Genomic DNA, 18,220 nt, shown 5'->3' on the forward strand with positions numbered 1-18,220 from the left:
GTCACAAGAAGGTGATTGGTTACTTGTAATGTGAACCCTGGAACAACATTAATTATGATGATGTGGGAACAACGCCAACACGAGGATATCAGATCGTCCAGCCACAGCCACACTGGGGGGCACTGACAGAGGCGAGGCTGCCGAACACTGGCGCCACCGGGCCCTCTGACCACCACCAGTAGGCAACAGGTGAAGTGTCTTGCCCAAGGACACAACAACCGAGACTGTCCAAGCTGGGGCTTGAACCGGCAACCTTCCGATTACAAGGCGAACTCCCAACTCTTGAGCCACGATCGCCCCACAGTAAGTAAGCTGTGGGGCGTAAGCTAGTAAGCTATTAAGTAAGCTATTAAGTAAGCTATTAAGACTCAATTGTACACTGTGTTCGTGTTTTCCTCCGGAAAAAATAAGTTCCGTTGGAGCAGCCTTTCAACGCCTCTCTCTGTCTCTGGCAAGCAAAGTTGACCCAGACAACAAAGTAAAGCTATTTTTCGGCTACCAGCCCGACACGGAACCCACTGTATTAGCCCGAGGTCCCTTTACTACTGTTCGGAGCCGCGGACCTTCAGTAACAGTAATAAATCACAGCAATAGTACATTCACGTAGTTGTAAACAGCATGATAATATATTAAGTAATCCAAAGTATTCAGAATACGTTACTCTCATTGAGTAACGTAACGGAATACGTTACAGAATACATTTTGGGGCATGTATTCAGTATTCTGTAATGGAATACATTTTAAAAGTAACCTTCCCAACACTGGCGCTAAGGCACAACTTTTACACTGAAGGTGAACTTTCTCCATTTCCAGATTGGGGACTTTTTTATGCTTACTTATAATACACATTACACATTACAATACACATTTTCCCCAGTGGTTGTTTCATATATAATGTGGCGGACAACTCTCTCAGTGTGCACATTACTTCACGTGCGAAACCTGTATAGGCACTGTAAAGACCTTTGCACCATTCTGACCCTAAATCTGCCATTTATAGCTAAACAGCAATGCACATTTCACTAAAACTGACCTGCTGTGACCACAGCGGTGGTACTTGTGCTGGTGCCATGTATGTAAGAATTGCTTTTTCTTTCTTTATTATGTGTGAGATGAAATCTATATGCAAATTTGCATGTGCCACACTTGCACAAGCATGTGTTTTCCTGTAACTATCAATAATTTGTGGATGTGCGTGAGCGTGTGTGTGTCATCCTTCCTTTGAAGATCATAAATACAGGCGTGGTTCCAGGCAGGCCCGCTGCCTATTCAGCGTGGCTGTCGACAATGCCTCAGAAGTGGTCACATTCTCCCATCCATCCATCCCTCCCTTCATCCATCCATCTCTCAGTTCTTCTTGGCCTCAAAAGACGACACTATGGCGTTTCAAGAAGACAACATTCTGATCAGATCAAACCAAAGTGGAGCCTGACACACCCCCACCCAAAATCTTGTCTCCCTGTTACTATTCATCAACCTGTCAGTTTCTCTGCTGTACACTATTCCTGTAAACTATTCCTGTCAGGCTCTTTCAGCAGACTAAAATGGTTCACATAAAGTAAGGTATGAGCTCAAACACACAACCGTAAACGCAAAGACACACATATCTAGGCATGTGTACACAGTACACACACATACGCCAGGCCAGCCGACAAACCAACCAAGCATCAGGCCCTCATTCATTGATGTTTGTTAAAGTTATTAATTTTCTCTGTGAAATAAGAGACCATGGTGGCAGGACAGAAGGAGATGGGTGCCAGCCCCAGAATCTCCCTCTGCTTTCATCTGCTGACACTGAGGCTCAATGAGTCCACAGCCTTTGCATGGGCATCGGGGTTACCCACGCATACCCGGGGCCCTAACCAACAAAGGCTCTGAATCGGGCAAAAGGAGGAAGACACAGATGAAAGAAAATTCCAAAAGGAAGTGAAAAGAAAGGGATGGAAAGGATGTGAAAAATGATTATACAGAAAAACTGAATCATAATGAAAGACAGTGAGAAAATTTAACAAAGCGACTGTGGAGAATATGTCAGGAAATTTGGATAAGCAAATGAGAGAGCAAGATGTAAATTAAGAAGTTGATAAAAAAAAACAGTGTTTGAATGACTGTTTGAATGAGTAACAGACAGCAAATGGCTTGGCACATTAGCTAGTAAACAAGTGAGTTTGGGTTGTTTTTCAGTCAGTTGAAGCTAGCGTGTTTGTGGCTTGTGGTGGATTGCTGTAATGGGGGTTAAAGGACGTTATGCTCAAGGTAACAACAGCTGGTGGCTAAAACCACCATCCCTCTTCCTCCTCCTCCTCCTCCTTCTTCTTCTGTCCCTCCACACACTCCAGAATCAAACCCCAGACCGCAATAAACACCTAAAACTATGCCTATATGTAGTCGGGTTCTAAGCAGCATAGTGGAAATATATGAAACCTTAATCTTCCAAAACAAGGAGATAAAACAATGTGGGCATGCCGAGCTTATCTGTAGCCTTTATATATTTTACCATACATTTTTTTGGCAGTGAGTGCCACTTAGCCAGTGCCAGCAGTTAAGATGGTAAGCTGGAGCTAACATGTCAGCCAGTAAAAACCACACTGACCAAACCTGTCTGTCAATGGTTGAGAATGGCACCAATACTAGTTTTGCTAAAGTCCAGTTCAGTGCAGAGTGGTTGGTTTGAGAGCAGACAGAAGGAAAATAAAAGCAGGATGATATAAAAGTGGAGCCCAGGCTAAATGTGTCTTGGAGTTAGCGGGCTAGGCTAGCCACCGCATGGCTAAAGCAAACAAAGAGCTACCCAGGGGACTGAAGTAGGCTGTGCCGTGCTCTGACATTAAACACATAGCCACGGAGAGATGGAAACACACATGCATGCACTCAAATGCATACATACAGAAGTACCCAACTGCAGGTATAGACACAGCCACAGGTTGTTAAATAGAGGGGTCACATGCATGCACGCATGCATACATTGACACACACACACAGTGTACATGAACACATGCAACATTTAGATATGTATTAATGCTTTTATACAAAGTTGCACTATTACAAGTAGTATCTGACCTTTAGTAAAGTAAATATAGATATTGTATCTTAAAATGCAAATAAAATCCACTCCATTATTTTTTTGGGGGGGGGTCTGCTCCAAATTTGCCATTTCATTCATCGATCCATCCAGTTATCCAGCTGAGGGTTATGGGAGGTGGACTGCATTCCAACTGCCATAAGGTGATAGGTAAAGTATACCCTGGACAGGTTGGCAGTTTTCCTCCATTACAGTTACAGGTGGTAGTTTTTTATTTACGTATTTATTTATTCTCTAATAACTCTTTCCATCCATCTTTTCAAACTCTTTGACATCTATGTGATGTCAGACAGAGGTGAAATCATCTCAGGAACACTGCTCTGGCTAGCTAGTACAGAAGCCTCACCGCCTTGTTATACAAACCATTTGTTTTCAAGGTGCAGCAAATCAGAAGAAAGTTGGTGTAAAAGGAGGATGACCCTTAAAAAAGAGGTGCAAAAATACTTTGTTTTATATAGTCAGTAATCTGAGAAGATGAACATTAAAAAAAAGATTCTTCTGAGCTATGAATCATACATAGCTACTCCGTTCCACTCCCAGAATAAAAATATGGGTCTGGAAATGAGTATTATTAAGTGTCCTAATAACACGTCTAGTACTTTGGTAATGTCAACAATAATGCAGCCTAATGCTGCTGCTGTATTCTCAATGTCAAATGAGGGATTTGTCCCTCCTCCCTCTCTCCATCCCTCACTCTCTCTCCTGAGTATGTGCCACATCTGTGGGCTCTGTGGTGATGTTTCTCTGCTCAGAATGGATTCACCAGCTCAAAAACGTCCTTATTATATTTATATTTTACTACACCACTAGAAAACCATGCCAGCTGGCCTCCAGAACTTTGGGCAGAAAAAGGGAAAGAAAGTGAAGGGGGAGGAGAGCAAGTGAGAAAGAGAGGGAGGAACGAAAGATGGGAGAAAAATGGTAAGACGCAAACAAGCACAAAGACAAAGAGAACAGAAAAGTACGGATATGAAAGATAAAACATAAAAAGTAAACATGTAAGGTGGAAAAGAGAAAGAGAGAAATCCAGTGAGAGAGAAAGAGAGAGACAGAGAGGGCACCCTTAAATCAGCTGTGACAACATGATTACCATGCTTGCTCAAAGATAAACACAGAATGAATGCATGGGACAGACATGAAAACACTATTTCCATATAAGTCAACTTTTCAAATAAGTGAAGTTACTGTCACACATAGGTTTTTGTACAGTCACTTGCCCTAATCAGAGATGTAGTGACCTTTGATGACTGGAGCTGGACGAAGGACATAGAAACTTGGCTTTGAGAGAACACAGGAAAGAGGTGTGTGGCAAGGAGGATGGGAGAATCACAGAGGAAGACAGAGAAAGTGAAGGGAAGGGAAGTGGGATGACCAAAAGATCTGTTTAAAAACAGGAAGAGAAAATGCAAATGGAAAAACAAAAACAAGCAGCTAAAAACAATCCCTTAGGCTATTTTCATTTCATACCATTACACTAATTTGTAAGACACCACATTTTTCTTCACAGTAATTTATAGAAAGTTTATTCAACTAGAACAAGATCTATAGTCTCTTTAACATGCTAGTGCATCATTCCAGAGACTGTGAGGGTCACTCGCAGTTCTGCTCTAGGTCCAGCCTGGCAGTTTCAAATGATATGTAGCCCATTAGCCATTATCTCAGGCTGTGGATCTGTGTGTCAGTACAAGTGACGCACAAATGAAACCATGCAGACTCAAGAAATCAAGGCTGGGCTCTGAAGAGGAGATCTCGATCTTGTTCCTGATGTTGGTGATGCTCACCAGTGCTATAGCTGCAGTTTTGCCAGAGAAAATTAAAAAAACAGAGTCACACCAAGGTAGCTTGTGCTGTTGATTTAATCTTGAAACCGCTCAGAGTAATTATGGACAGGTGTAGACATGCTAATCCCTTAAAAACCAAAGTCTTATGCAAGCTGAGCTGGGTGGTGTTATTGACATCCATTGACACAAACACAAAATGTCAAGCAGTGATCCAGACCTCAACCTGACAGTCATATGCAGGATTGCTGTCAATAACCCTAGTGAGATCATCAAAGCAGCAGAAACAAAGCCCTGTTATGGAAATGAAGGAAAAGGAAGTTAAAGTATCAGGTGATGAGAAACTCATCATTTCACCTGCAGGAGTGATCCATCACATAATGCATGATACACACCAGGAATATGCAGGGCTGTTTAAAGTGTATAATGGATAACAGCCCCAGAGAAGCTTTAGGGCAAAATATCTCGACATCTGTTGCCATCAACAACTTATTCTGGGGAGAAGATTCATTTGCTGTGGGTTTCTTTGAAGTGAGATTAACATTTGTTCTGGATAATGTTTTGAATATATTCCAAAGCTTGTATAAAAGTTAATACATATGTGTAAATCCAATAGTAAATATAATTTTGGTTTGACACAGCCCAACTCACTTGGTCAAACATCAGAAAAAAAGGATAATATACTATCCAATTGCCTGAACTTTTTGAAATTTTTACCAACACAACATAAGGATGTGTCACGAGTAACACAGATGATGTTGGAAGATACTGCCAAAGTTACTTCCACAACTGTCATCTAAAGCTAAGCCCCACATCTGGACAAAAGTCAAAAATGAATCTTATATAGGATTAGGATCAGCGCCTGTCTAATGGTGCAGTCACTTCTTTTGTTAAAAAAAACTGAACATTGGAAGTCCAGCTCTTCCAGAACACTTGTTGCACAGGGGATATTTATAGAAATCTACACTCAGATACTTTCCCATGAGGCTAATAGCTACTAGAGTGGAACAGCTACTACGAAGGAAGGAAATTGGGACTCTGGAACAATTTTATTGAGCACAGTAGGACAAATCATGATTGTTATCAAAAGGAAGTGATACTGGCTACTCCCATTAAAACTGAAAGTACAATAGCCACTGTGAACACTAAAAGAAACATTTTTTTTTTAAATATTTTTAGAACGATGAAAAAAAATGACACATTGTAACTAACACTTTTACTCCATCTGGTGGGAATCAAAGCATTTAAATCATAAGATTTTCCACCTAACAGGCTTTATGTATACATTTGCAGACATAAGATTCAAAAATAAGAAAGAATCTAACAAACTGTTAACTAACATCTATAGACAGTACAGATGCCAACAATTTTAGGACAGTTGTTTCTTGATTTTTAGTAAGCAACAACTCCACTAAAAGATATTTACATTCATAACCAGAAACATACTCGAAGAGTTTTGTAACAATTTTTTGTGTAAATAAAAGTTTTTGAGGCAAGAATGGCTGGAATAAAAGGATAACAAAATAAAGTTGAATCATGAAAAACAAGAAAGAAAGAATAAAAGGGATCATAAAGAGAAGAGAGTAAAGAAAGAGGGCAAGGAAAGAGCAAGAGAAAGAGCAAAAGAGAAAGATGGATGGCTATGAAGACTGGTACTGATCAGTAGCTCTTTTTGTGATGCGGCTTCCAGCTTCCAGCCCACCGATTGGTCAGCTGCCTAACTCGGAACATGCGTCCCCACAATCCCTCAGCACCACTTCAATCCCACCACACTGGTTTACCACTCTGCGGCTCAAAACAGTGCCTGCTGGCATGGGCAACATATCAATAAATTCATTACACATTTATACTTAAATATTTATACTGCAGCAGTGTGTTTTGCACAGAGATGGTATTTATAGTATATGTGTATGTGTTTGTGTGTGTCTGTGTGCACTCATATTTATAGCACGGTGTCACACCGTGCCTCTGTGCTGCGGTGAGACAGATGTCTGGGTTGGGGGTGGGGGCTTCTGGGTAAGGCTGGGGGGGGGGGGGGGGTAGAGTAACAGAGAACAAGTGGAAAGACTGGAGTCTTTAACATAGATATATAATAGAGGCAGAAAGGAAATCCATCTATGACAAAAATATAAATGTTCAGCGAACACAAGGAAGTGGTGCACAGTAAGTGAAAGTAAATGTAAGAATTGGCCAGTTTCAAATAAATAAAAAGCTGATAACCATTCAATACTACTGCAACCACAAAACAATAGAAAAAAAGGGAATGAAAAAAGGGTCAAGCTGATCAAATTTAAAGAAATTAAATATTCTTTTATGGCCTCTGCCAGTCCCACCCAGAGACTCATTTGTGCAAAGACAGAGAAATATTTATCCCGTGAACAAAAAGAAACTGGGGAAATTACATGGTGTTTTATTGTTCGGCTGTTTATTGAATGAAGACATTCACATTCAGAGGCCCTTTTGGATACTTCACTATTGTTTGTACGGTTACAATGGTTTTCATAAAGTCCATTGAAAACTCCAGTGTACCACTACGTGACATCCAGAACTCGGCAAATAGGGTGAAAAGGCCACAGAGACACCAGAGAACCTTCTTAGAAGCTGCTGGTTGGAAACCCAAAGCTGAAAAATAAGTTAATGAAGAAGGGGGAGTTTTAGCAGGCACCATATGTTAAAAAATGAATTCCACACTAAACTGTTGTTGTGCTTTTTACTTAACCTCACAGATTCCTGGTAAACACACATCAGGATGATTACAATAAAGAGGTAGCACTATCACAAATCGAGGTTTGAAGTTCTTGCTTTAGAAAGTTTCTTGTCCTTTGGTTTAATGAATCCATTTAATCCATCTTCACAATATTAAACTGTAAAGTTTTTCCAGAGATTAGTTTATAGTCTGTCTGAAATAGAAATTAGTGTACAGGATTCACAGGACAGTGTTTCATTCAAGGATACAGCGTAAGTGTGCATTTGACCTGATCAAAGCACAAATCACTATTCAGACCTAACATGTGACAGTACTGTTTATATAGGTTATACATACAATTTTTCATCAAGACCACAGTTGCATATCAGGATACTTTATTAAATTTAACCAAAAACTTGGTCAACCTCCTCTAACACAACATCTGTGTTAGAGGAGGCTCATTTATAGATGGTTTTGAGAATTAAGGTCCTCACATTCAAACGCCTGTTTCAAGATAAAGGCTACAGATGGGTTGAAGTATTTAATTGTTATGGTTTACTACATTCTAAGCCCCTTAGGGTTCTTAATGATCTCTTACCTAAGCTACATAAGCAATACATATTTTGGTAGCTTCTGCCTTCCCCCAGGCTTCTGTTAAAAACATGTTGCACACATAGGCCTATGAAAACAACACAGCAGACAACAGCTTCATACATGGCTTTGACTTCATACATGATCAACAACCTCATTACGCCATATCATAATTATACCTCCATTCCCCAAAACAATATCTGAACTCACTTTCCATGAAGCATATCAGCATCAATGAAAAAGATAGCCATATTGGAATTAGCACAGCTGCTGTATTTCATTCTAGCTCTGATTTTAAGCTGAAGAAGAATCATATCTGAGTTCTTTGCAGTACAGTATGAAATCTTGGAAACCCAACTCTTATTCAAATTTTTGCAAAAGTCACAGTGTTGTCATATGTGCATCCAAATATGGCAGTGGCCAAAAAGGGAGAAGGAAATTAGCACTGCTACTCTTAATATTTCATCTAAAAACGAAGATGCCCTCGTTATGTAGCACACAAAAATCTTTCATTTTTGATTAATTTGATCGTGTTTGGAATAAAGATTTTTTTCCACTGAAGTATCTTCAGAAACATAACATAAAAACTAATAATCATTTCATATTTGTGAACGCATGCATCTCTGGCCCCACTCAGCACTTTTGACTTGGAGAAGCGAGCAGCAGTTTTTAGATGTGAGAGAGAGCAGAGTGAGATGATGTGAGAGTAAGAGAGGTTAACAGGGAGAGACACAAACTCAGAGACAGCAACGGACAGACCGAAAAATTAGGGGCTCTACTGACCAGAAACTGCTCTGACTCAGACAAAGTCAACATCTTTTCTGACATCACTGACCATCAGCTCCATCATTTCAACTTTAAACGCTTTGATGGCCCAAACAACCTTCATTTGTCTCAACCCACAAGAGTTTTACGACTGGCAGTGAGACAGAGGTAGCCCTATAGCACTGTAAACTTTATGCTACATCCAAACACATTAAGATGGTTTTTTTTTCCATTTTTTTTAGGTCAAATGATTTCACTCAAATGCTAAATTCTAGTTTCGGGGTGAAAGCATGGTCAAACCTAAATGATGAGCTTGGCATCAGCAAAGGAGGATTTTTTTTTCACTGACTGCGTAGTTAGACAGGGGTGCTCTGAATAAAAGGCCTGTAGAGTGACATGAGAGAGGTAGACAACTGACCACAGGCGTCCTGCAGGCACCAGTCAAATATGCACAGACTTAATTAACACACTAAAAAAAACCTTTACAAGGGTAGCAATGTGATCCTTGATAATTTTTTTATAGAGGGAGAGAAACACGGATGTATAGATCTTCTTTTTCTTCTTTCAGCTCCTCCTTTTAGGAATCACCACAGTGGACGATTTCATTATATCTCACTCTATCCCTTGCGTTATTTTCTGTCACACGATCTGTGCTAAAGAATTATATATATTTTTGTTTATTTGTTTTTTGCATAACAAAGTAGTGAAAAAGACTGAATGAAACAGTCTTGAGTTATTTGTTAAGGAATCCCTAAAATTGAGGATAACAAGCCACAAAAGACTGAAAGAGTACACTATGTATATTGGAGACATCTTAATTAAAACTTTTAATGGCACCTACTCTAAAAAAAAACTTTTACAATTTGTACCAAATAAACTGTACAATATCTAAAATTGATAAAATATTATAGCTATGAGACATTAATGATCTCCCATCTAGTTCTAACACAAAAAGGGAAGAGGGATTTTAGGGTTTAAACTTGTGGTAATCAGCATGGGGGGCCAGGCAGGGAAGGGGGAGGGGCTTCGGGGTCTCAAACCAGCAGCCTGTAATCCTGACACGCTGCCTGCACCAATTATAAGGGCTTCAAACACGACCGGTGGGAGGAAAAAACATGACCAGGGAGACCAGACTAGCGCCGGGGCGTATTTAGCAACATACAGGCAGACTGTAATTACATATATGGCCAACAGAGAGATTTAATGACTTTTTCCTCCTTCTACTGATTGACAAGGCAGAAGGATGAAGGGGGGTATGGTTGGATAAGGCAGCAAGAGAGAAAGAGCACAAGTCTTACTGTGTTATTCCGGGAGGGAAAAAATCTGGATATTTGTTAACTGGGGATTATTATTGTTGTCCCATCAGTGGACTTACTGTATTATGTGATCAGCCTGCCAGACAGATCGTGATAACACTTCATAATAAACATCCATCCATCCATATTCTTCCACTTATCAAATTTAGGGTCATGGAGGGGCAAGGGCCCATTATAGCTATCATAGGGGAAGGTGGGGCACATCCTGTGACACATCACTGTCACAGGGCTAACACAGAGGGACAGACAAGCATTCACATTTACACCGGATTTCCATCCATCCATCCATCCATCCATCTGCTTATCTAATTCAGGGTTAAAGATGGGCTGGAGCCTATCCCAGGTGTCATAGGGTGAAAGGCAATGTACACCCTGGATAGGTCGCCATTATATCACAGGACTAACAGAGAGACAGACAACCGTTCACATGCACATTCACACATGGATAAATTAGAGTTGCCGATTAACTTGCATGTCTTTTTACCGTAGGAGGAAACAGGAGTACCTGTCATGATCCGAGTGAGTGTCTGCTGTTTTGGTGTTTTTCCGCATTGGCTCTGGTTTTCTTGTATCCGCCCATGGGGACACAGAGCCCTGTTTTTACACCTGCATCATCCACCTGTGATTCAGGAATGGCAATTAGCAGGCCAGCATTAAAGACCAGCCCAGCCTTCCACTCAATGCCAGTTCGTCTACAACCTCACAATTTCTTCCTCCAAGACCCAGACTTGACTCACCTGCACTATTTTTTCCTGAATGCCAGTCACATCGTATCAAACTCACTGTTTCAGTCTGCGTGCTCATTCCTCGGAGCCACCACTAATCAATCACTCTCACCTGCCTGCTATCCGGCTCACAGTGCTCTTCTGAATCCCTGGAAATAAAAGGTCGGAGCATCATACTCATTCAGGTGGACACTCCCTCGATTCCCCCGCTCACGGAGCCTCCCATCTACAAATAGGGCTTTCTTTCCCAAACTCAATACTTACCTTTTGCCAATATTACCTCCACTTAGGAATTAACGTCCCCCTCCCTCTGTTTCAGTTGCCTCCACGCCAGAGACTCACGCTACATTTCTGCGTTCACAGCAAATGTCCTAGTGTTCTGTAACGTGCTGTTAAATTCTCTGTCTCATTGTCATTTGAATCTGCTTTTGGGTCCACTCCCACGCCTTAACCTGACAAAACCCACAAAGACACAAGGAGAGCATGCAAACTTTTGGCAGAAATTGCCCGCAATTGTGTGTAGGATTGCCCTGCTGTTGACCATAAAAGGATAACTACTAATGATTACCCCCCACCCCCGTGCAACCCTCAAAAGGATATAAGCAGAAGAGAATGGATGGATGAATGGATGGATGGAATGTGCAAAGTTACAATAAGTATCATTATTTATTGTGTTTCAGTGTTTGTTAACAATGAAAGAACTGCTAACTAAAGTTAAGTATCAATTAATAATGATGGTAATAATGAACTATTACCTATATTATAATGTGAAATGTTGTGAAGATTTGTTTTTTGTTTTTAATCATTTTTCACATACAAGAAATTGAACAATGACTGGTACTTATTTGTGGTTTGACACACGATTATGTCATTTTTGATGTAACCTTTGAAACATTGTTTTTATTAAAGAAGAAACAACACTGATTTCATGGTTGTCATCAGCAAGCTCCATCAAGTGCTAAGAGCCAGTGCTTATATTTGGGTGAGTAAGTATGGATTCAACTATGACCATCCATCCATCAACATATCCTCTTCCACTTATCAATTCAGGGATGCAAAAAAAAAAGAAAAACTTAAATTAGCTTTTGAGTTGTCATAACTTTGTCACATATTCCTTTCTGCTGATTTTAAGTTATTTATAGCCATGTATGATACAGCATATGAAATAATGCAGTACTTGCTAAAATGTAAAATGTACAGTTGGGTAACAAATCAAAGGGAAAAAAAAAAGTGGTACTGGCCCACCACACAACCACAGAGCAACTTCAATGAGTGAAACACATATTTTCTAAAAGAGTTTCCTGTGATGATGGTGGTTGAGAGAACTATCTAAAATGTTGACCCCAAATCTCCAACAGAGGCTGAACTGGGTTGTGATCTGGTGAGTGTGATCGCAAGTTGATACTCATCAAATCTGTAGTGACCCCTTATGCCCCGTGGATGTGGGCGTTGTCATCCTCAATCATCAGCCTGGAAACCAGTCCTATAACGAAAGGAATATTTCATCATAGGTTAAAGGCAATCACTGAGAACAATTCTGTGTTAATTTGTAGCAACGCTTAACTCTAAAGAGTGACCCAAACCAACCTAGCTAAATTAAGCTGGGATGGTTTGGGTCCTCTGCTCTACACATGGACAGCTAGAGACACCAGCTAGTCATTCCTGTTATACACCTTTGAAGTCTGCCTGAAGGTTTTTAACCACGTGCTATGTTTTATTAGTGGGTGTCTGTACCCCTACAGCAAGTAAAAAAGTAGCCCAAGGAAAGCAAAATACATTTATGGCATATTTATCAGGGTTGGTAGAGATGACCAGACTTCAACTAACTTCAATTCGTGCCGCTCCTTATACAATAAACGTAACTTGGAGTCTTGCTGGTAAGCTTTAGATTTGTAGCTGTACTGGGTTCAGATAAGCATCAGTAATGTTTAGCAACCAAAGTGAATTTGTTCTCAATTTGTTCTAATTTTTTTTTAAATATTTATCATTTATTTCTTAATCAGTTAAGACCCACAGAGACATGATGTTTTCATATGTTGTTTGTAGATAGCGTGCTGCTCTTGTTTACTCCCTTCGATCTTACATCATTACAACCACAGCAACATAATAACAGCATGCACTGCAGACACACACACACAAGCAGACATGCACACACACATCTCATCCCATCCTTTCATCGCACACCACATTCACACTTCCCGTAAAACCCTAGCTTCTTAACGATGGGTAGGAACCCAAGATGGGTCACAGCCCTATTTCCGGTGGGTTGCCACATGATAAGGAGTCCTTACATTGTTTAAAGAGTAAGCATCACACACTATATTTCTCATTTTGGTTTTAAGGAAAGAAAAAAAAACAGCCAAAAACATCCTCTTTTATTGGTGATAGAGCTTTCCAACCCCCATCTCTCATCCATCCCCAAAATGTTCTGGTCTCTAGCTTTAATTTCTCCCTTTGAATCTCCATAATCCTTCTCTCTCAAGATATACCACAACCATGGAAAAGACTGCATAATTGTTGATTATTACAGGAAGGGGTTACTATACACGGCTGTACAGAGCACAGTTGTTCAAAATGGATTTGCATGCACAAGCATATTGCCTAGGTTGAGGACAAAGTTTCAAATAGACAGTCAGGGTTTTGTTTGTCACTAATCTGTTTTTGGTGAACCAACAGAAATAATATTTCAGATGGTAGCATTTTTTACCAAAAAGCATAACTTCTGAATCACTGGTGAAAGATGAAACAGATTATAATGGGCTTCAGTTGCTTCTTCTATGAAAAAAGTAATAGACCGATTTGATCCTGAGAAATTAGCATTAGCAAACAGGAACAACACACAAGTTGTTGTAACTTGTTGAGGCTGTGTGGGGTTGTCACATATTCATTGACAGTTACACTGTATGGATAAAAGTATCGAACCACACTTCTTAATTGTTGAATCCAAATGTTTCAATTAGTCCCATTGCCACAGGTGTGTAAAATCAAGCTCCTAGCCATGGCGTCTGCCTCAACAAACATTTGTGAAAGAATGGGTCTTCCTAAAGAGCTCCCTGGTGCTGTAATATAATGTAATGTCAGTTTATGAAATTTCTTCCCTCCTTCCATTCTATGATAAACTCTAAGTAGTATTATTGGAACAAAAAACATGTTTAACCTCAACAACTCATTGACAAAGTAGCAGAACATGTGAAGTCACAGAGCTGGGTTGCTTAGTCCCGATGCATGTAGCACATGAATGTCACTGCAGATTTCCAAACCTGCTCTGGCATTAACAGTGCAAAAACTGAGTTAGGAGCTTTGTGGTATAGGGCTTCATGGTCAACCCACTGCAAGCAGAGTGCAAATGTCTGATGTCCAAATAAATGTCTAAATGTCTGATGGAGTCATGTAAAACATGTCACCACTGGACTCTAGAGAAGTGGAAATATGCTTTCTGGAGTAATGACTTAATTTTCTCTATTTTTGTTGCATCCTGATAAACAAGTCTGGTTCTGGTGAATGCCAGCAGAATGTTGCCTACCTGACTGCAATGTGTTAGCTGTGAAGTTTGGTGCAGGTGGGACGATGCTATGTTTTTTGTTTGTTTGTTTTTTCTGGGGCTGGCCTGTGCCCCTTATCCCTTTTACCTTTGTGGGAACTGTTTAGTTCATAAAAGCATGGCTGGATGACTTTAGCATGGAAGAAACGGGCTCAAACACCTCTGGAATGATGCAGAATGGAGATTGCGAGCCAAACCCCAAAGTCCAACATCAGAGTCTGACACAAATGCACTTTGGATGAACAAGCAAATATTCCCACAGACACAATCTTGTAGAAACCCTTCCCAGAAGAGTAAAAGCCAACTCCATATTGACGCATATGGATTTGGAGTGGGATGTCATAAAAGCTCCAGTAGTGGATAAGTGGCTCATTACTTTTGCCTGTATAGTATCTTTTGTGATTACCAGCCAGTCTTACAAAGGTAAGACTTTGTTCATTCCCTAAACAAGTTGTATCCACAAGGCCCACAATTCAGAAAATGCACAGAGAAAAAAACACATAGCTAAATAAAATGTAAAGATATTGCTTGTATTTACAGCAGTCACAGAGCAATGAGAGTATCCCTTTTTGAAAACAGCAAGGCCTTATACAACCATTCTAATGAGACCGCTGAGTCAAACTTGACCAAATTCGAATAATTTGGTCAAATTTGACTATGAATAATAGTCGTCTCACAACTGAAGGAAAAGAATGATGACTACTTAAAAACATTCTGATTATTCATAAAGGTACAGATTTCCTTCAGTAAACTTTTCAGTGAACTGTACCTCAAAACTGTTCGTTATAACGTTTTTTACATGATTTTAGCACACTGGAATAAATATCCCTTAAAGACCCCTCCAAATAATTAAAATAAAATAAAATACTTAGAGAAACTCCTGGAGATAATCCATACAGACAGAGAGAGAACATGCAAACTCCAGGCCAGCTGGGACCTTTCTCTGCAGACTGCATTCTGGGAGCGTGGGGTACAGTGGTTAGCAGAGGTGGCAGTAACGTGTTACAAGTAATGCATTACTGTAATACGATTACTTTTTTCAAGTAATGAGTAAAGTAAGGGATTACTTTTGTAAAAAGGTAATTAGATTACTGTTACTTTCCTGTAAGCACGCTGCGTTACTGTGTTACTTAACTGTGATTTTGCTTGTCTGAGTGACGTATGAGCGTGCGACATCCGTGGTAGCAACAAATGTGCGTAGATCAACAATGTACAATATGGAGTGCAGGACAGAGTATGACCATGCAGCGTTTAAAGCTTGGAAGTCCTGACATTACTTTGAGTTTGATTCCGTAAAAAGTAAAAAAAAACATTAGCGTCCACTGTACTCTCTGCATGGGAAGAAAACGTCTTTCTACAGCGAAAAATTAAACTTCAAATCTGAGCAAGCACCTAGCACACTGCCACGGGAACGTAAAATTCACACAGAAACCCCCGAATCCCCCCACTGACATGACCGCTGGGGCACCGAGCAAACCTCCACCCGCCCCACTCCTGCTAGATTTAAGAGCGACAGGACAGGACTTAGTGCCGCTGAATCTTTGATTTTATTTATTTTTTACTGTGTTTTACTTGCATGTATTTGAAAGAGTCAGTGTAAACACAAAAAATATTTTATTTTATATGCTGGAATATGCAAAAAATAGCTTTAAATGTTAAACAAATTTCTTCAAGTCAAAGACTGTTGCATATAATTTATATTTTGCTTGATGCAATGTGCATAAAGTTAAAAGATTACAACTAATAAAACAAAGAGACTTTTTAATTTGATCCAATTTTATATGATGGATTATGCAGAAAAAAATACAATTGGGCTGAAAGGTCTCTTCCTTTATTAAGTATTCAGGTTGTGTATCATGTTTTTAAAAAGTAACTAAAGTAATAAAGTAACTAATTACTTTTGAAAATAAGTAATCAGTAAAGTAACAGGATCAGTAATTAATAACTAACTACTATTTTCAAGTAACTTGACCAACACTGGTGGTCAGCACCGTCACCTCACACCAAAAAGATCCATGGTTTGAATTCACTACTTCATTCTCAACTTCTATTTGTTAACAACTTTGATAATTTTGTTTAGTTTTAACATTTTGCACAAAGGTATCAATAAGAAACAAGTACTGCTGTCTTAGTTTAAGCCATAGTTTCTGCTAAACCTAGGCCGAAAGACTTTGACCTAGCTATCAAGCTAAGATGGACCAGGAAGCAGATATGCTAAAAGCATGGCGACCTGTCATTGGTAGGCTTTCAGACTGCCCAAAATGATGGTCACAAGTGCTAATGTCTGCTCTGCAGACAACAAAATAGATCATATCTTCTGAGGTTTACCAAGCATAACTGCTTTCTTCTTTGCAGAAACATAGCTTAACAACAACATCCCAGATGCTAGCTATTTGCTAAGATGTGGGATGTCACAATGCAGACAGAACCTCAGTAAAGCAATTTAAGACTCAAACTGGCAGTATGTGTTTACATGAGTGATGCTTGGTGTCATTTGATAAAGTTAATATTTTGACTTTTCCAGCTGAAACATTGTTACTGTCTTTGCTTTGGCATAGCACCTAAAACAAAGGTATTTGAAATTATTTGGGTATTTTCTGTTTTTTGATTTGTTTAATTTTGGTTTTACTCAACTATCAAAATCTTTCTTTAGAATGAGATAAATAAATACTGCATTTTCCTACAGTTTTAGTCTCTTAAAAAAACTATGAAGTAAAACTTAGAGAATATTAATTGTTTTTTACTATGTCTTACTGTTTTGGTATCAATTAAAAGGATCCATAAACTCAAACAGGATGCAAAGGCCATGTCCCTATATGCACGTACTCTCTTCTTCATCTTCTTCTTCTTCTTCTTTCTCTTTCACACACATGTACACACACTTACATACATCTTGCTCCCAGCAGATGTTTCATTCACCGCTGCCTTCCCAGAAACCCACAAGTGAGCGTATTTTCCCGCCGCAGGGTCGGGGAGCAGAACCACTGAAGAAGACCGCTGCACCCCAACATAAAACAAAACACCAGAGGGAAAAAAATGTACAGAAAACCTTTCAAAAAGGAAAGGAAGGGAAAAAAGCAAAGGATTTTCTAATCCATCCTTTATTGAGGTGGCTGGTTTTCGGCAGCGCAACCTTTTTTATGTGTGAGAAGACTGGCCTGTAATTTGGGTAGCCACGGCAACCAGAGGGACTTGTAATAAAACGAGACTCTATTCTGGGATGCTCTGTAATAATGGACGCCACCATCCACTCCTCCTGTTAGAGAAGGATGGATGGATGGATGGATGGATGGATGGATGGATGGATGGATGGATGGATGGATGGATGAATCACCTAGTCTATAGACTGAACGCAAGATGGACTGTGGATATTTAACTACTTAATCATATTAGTCAGTCAGGCTCACACTAACGATATCATTCAGTACTGATCCTTATGCAATTCTAGTTTTGATCAATACTTGATAGAACTTCCTAACTTCTGAATTCTACCAGGTACCAGGTATCTACCAGGTCATCATGCCCTTCAACACTGTACAAGTCAGTGTGGTTAAATTTCTGTATTCAGACACCTCTCTATAATCTCCACGCCATGTTAACAGTCACCCATTATGCCAAGGCCATAATTAGGAAATCACGTTGGCATATACATCCTGTCATTAGAAGTGTCTATTGCTATTGCATTGTAATTACATTTTAGTAGGTTGTTATTACACCATTTAGAAGCTGTCCGTCT

General features: G+C 39.7%; 1 long non-coding RNA gene across 1 annotated transcript; it reads right to left on the reverse strand.

The window, feature by feature from the left end:
* Window positions 1-745: 745 nt before the first annotated feature.
* On the reverse strand, window positions 746-17,528 carry LOC112844149 (uncharacterized). The gene is made up of 3 exons (XR_003216788.1): window positions 17,371-17,528; window positions 10,724-12,426; window positions 746-1,376 (listed from the first exon to the last, which is right to left on the reverse strand). It is a non-coding gene; the product is annotated as an uncharacterized LOC112844149 (long non-coding RNA).
* Window positions 17,529-18,220: the final 692 nt, after the last annotated feature.

Source organism: Oreochromis niloticus, linkage group LG16 (assembly GCF_001858045.2).
Source record: "Oreochromis niloticus isolate F11D_XX linkage group LG16, O_niloticus_UMD_NMBU, whole genome shotgun sequence".
NCBI classification, from domain to species: Eukaryota; Metazoa; Chordata; class Actinopteri; order Cichliformes; family Cichlidae; genus Oreochromis; species Oreochromis niloticus.